Raw genomic sequence first — 3,107 nt, forward strand, 5'->3', positions numbered from 1 at the left:
AGAGACAGAGTCTTGCCCAAGGCTGTGGTGCAGTGGTGCAGTCATAGCTCACTGCAGCCTCAGACTCCTGGGGGTTTCAAGCAATACTCATGCCTCTGCCTCCTGAGTAGCTGGGACTACAGGTGTGCATCACTACACCAGCTAATTTTTACAAATTTTTTGTAGAGATGGGATCTCGCTCTATTGTCCAGGCTGGTCTTGAACTCCTGGCCTCAAGCAATCCTCCCACCTTTACCTCCCAAAGTGCTGGGATTACAGGCATGAGCTACCATAGTCGGCCTCTTTCTTTCTTTTTTTGGTTTTCACCGGTAAATTTCCATCATTATCATCAACACGGCAATTTTTCTTGAAAAATTTACATTTTCTATGGTGTTAAAATATTAATTGCACTGATATGATGAAAGATTAATTTTTACATCTATAGTAAATAGGACAAGGATACAAGAAAATAAAAATTTTCACATAGAAAAAAAACTTTAAATACTTTGACTAGTCCTAAAACAAGATTTTAAAAACAATGTAGAGTGGTTTTTTTTTTGAAAAAAATTGTTTGGGTGAGCATACTATAAGTCCAACAAAATTATTATTCTCTGACTTTTCATACCAATAAAGCACTGTCAAATAAATGTAGCTCATATGATCATAACTGATCATATAGTATCTGTGGTCTCTTAGAACTATTCATTTGTCTAGTGGTTTTTCACTCTGTGGGGGAAGCAAGAGACCTGTATCTTGGCCCCTATGTTTCCTAGGTTTTGGAAATCTTCGCTTAGGTGGGAACCTCCTTAACCCACAATAATGATTAATGTGTGAAAAACTAACTCTTTACTTTGAAAACAAGCTGGGAGAGATTGAAAACTGTAATAAAATTAGCAAAGGAGGCAATGTTCGAATACATGAGTACTGATATCACCACAACTCTGCCAATGTGAAAAATTCAATTTTTTTCATAGATTAATATGATGCTCAGTAAGATGAGACACTGTGTCAAGAATCAACTCATAGTATCTTAATAATCAATGTGAGAACTGTCACAAATTGTATTTTCTACTCCTTCATTCCCAGGATTACACATACTCACTAAAAACTAGTAATTTTTAATAATTTATGTAATACTTCAATTACAGTCGGTTCTCCTATAATGCCTTTTTTGAAAACACAAATTTAATTCAATGAGGTTGATATATTAGGTAACAACTTGAACATTACACAAATTTTCAGTCCACTGAAGCACAATTTCATGAACACAGAGAACTGTACCCAGGCATACACCTCAGACATCTACCAGCTACCTCAGTTCACCATGTGTTAAGAACTACACCCATCTGGTGTTACAATTTTCCATCTTTCCACCATATAACAGTAATACACAAGTTGCAACCCTTCTGCAACCTACCTTCCTACAAGCAAACTTAAGGTTTTCTTCAAGGTAAAGTGCCATATTTATGTGGTATTTATGCATTTAACCATTTTAACATGTGTAAAACTGTTAGTGTATTAAAGTTCCCATCTTTTTTAATGTGTCACTGATAAAATTTTTGAGTGTTATGCTCCTAACCCCATTTTCCTAAGTCATGTTTAACTGTGATTTTGCAGAGGATGGTGATTTTTAGGAATGCATGTTGCATTATAATACAACTGACTGCACTTACATTATGAATGCTAGAATGTTACAATATGTTCATATAATGATCCTATATAGAATTCTTCTGCTTGGATTACTTATAGTGTGGAGTATGAACACTGATGTTAATTCTGATAGTCATTTTTAATCTATGTTCAAGAGCAAGCTTTTATCAGTTAACTTTCTCACTTTCTACAATGGTTTATTAGTGGAGAATATTATTTATGTATTTAGAATTCATACATTCAATTTCCAATGATACTTTTCACTTCTTCAATTAGAAATATATCCTCTAAACACTTTTTTATTTTCATAGTTTTGTTCACTAAAGGATCCACATGGAGATCAGTGAAATGTACAGGTCTAAATTAATCTCATGATGTTGACATCCAAATGTCCAAATGCCTTTCCCCATTATTCTTTAATCTCTATTTCATCATAGTTAAGTTATATAACAGTTAACTTACAAAAAAATGTAAGTTTGACTCTATTTGAAGACTATCCACTCTGTTTAACCAGACATGGCTTCTGGTTTTTATTCATATCTTTTTGATAACTGTAGTTTTATAATATAGTTGAAATTTTGGTTGAGACAGTTCTACTGCCAGTACAGTCATTCCTTGGTATCCATGGGAGATGGGTTCTAGGACCTCCCAAGGATATAAAAATCTGAGGTATAAAATGGCATAGTATTTGCATATAACCTATGCATATCATATTGCATACTTTAAATTATCTCTAGATTTATAATACTTAACACAAGGTAAATGCTATGTAAATCGTTGTTATCCTGTATTATTTAGGGAATAATTCCAATAAAAATATCTGTACATATTCATTACAGGTGCAATTGTTTAAAAAATATTTTTGATCCACAGTTGGTTGAATCTACAGATGCAAAATCCACAGTGACGGTTGGCTGATTGTACATTCAGATCTGAAAACAACTTTTGGTATCTTGTTTTTATATTCTTCAATGTGAGTTTCAGAATTTCTTAAGTTCTATACAGTCTTCACAAGAGCTACATTTGGGATTTCATTAGCATTTATTAATAGGAAAATTGTTTCTTATATTTAATTTTGTGTATTCAGGAGATTTTTTTCATTTATTTATGTCTGTGTCTCTTTTGTGGTCTATAATTTCCTTTGCATAAATCTCATATTAAAAATACACATTTCCTTTTCTGTTACAAATGAAAAATTTTCAAGAACTTTCAAGGTAAGTGTTACTAAGAACACAAGTGATTGTAGGGGCTTTCATATAACATCAACTTTATTAATCTTATCTCTAATCATTTTTTGGATTGATTTCCTTGGCTTCCTGCTGGTGATCTCTTGTCAAAAGTTTATAGTGGCAGCAAAAGTATAAAGAATTCTGGGGTGGGGGAAAAGGAAAGAAGAAGAAAAACCCAAAGTGATGACAGGCTATATAATATACATATGTGTGTGTGTGTGCACGTGTGTGTGTATGCATATATATATA

General features: G+C 33.0%; 1 protein-coding gene across 1 annotated transcript in view; it reads right to left on the reverse strand.

The window, feature by feature from the left end:
* GKAP1 (G kinase anchoring protein 1) overlaps positions 1–3,107 on the reverse strand; it is a 69,584-nt gene that overhangs the window by 3,273 nt on the left and 63,204 nt on the right. The window lies entirely within an intron of this gene.

The sequence above is a fragment of the Propithecus coquereli genome, unplaced genomic scaffold (assembly GCF_000956105.1).
Source record: "Propithecus coquereli isolate 6110/MARCELLA unplaced genomic scaffold, Pcoq_1.0 Scaffold147, whole genome shotgun sequence".
Taxonomy (NCBI): Eukaryota; Metazoa; Chordata; class Mammalia; order Primates; family Indriidae; genus Propithecus; species Propithecus coquereli.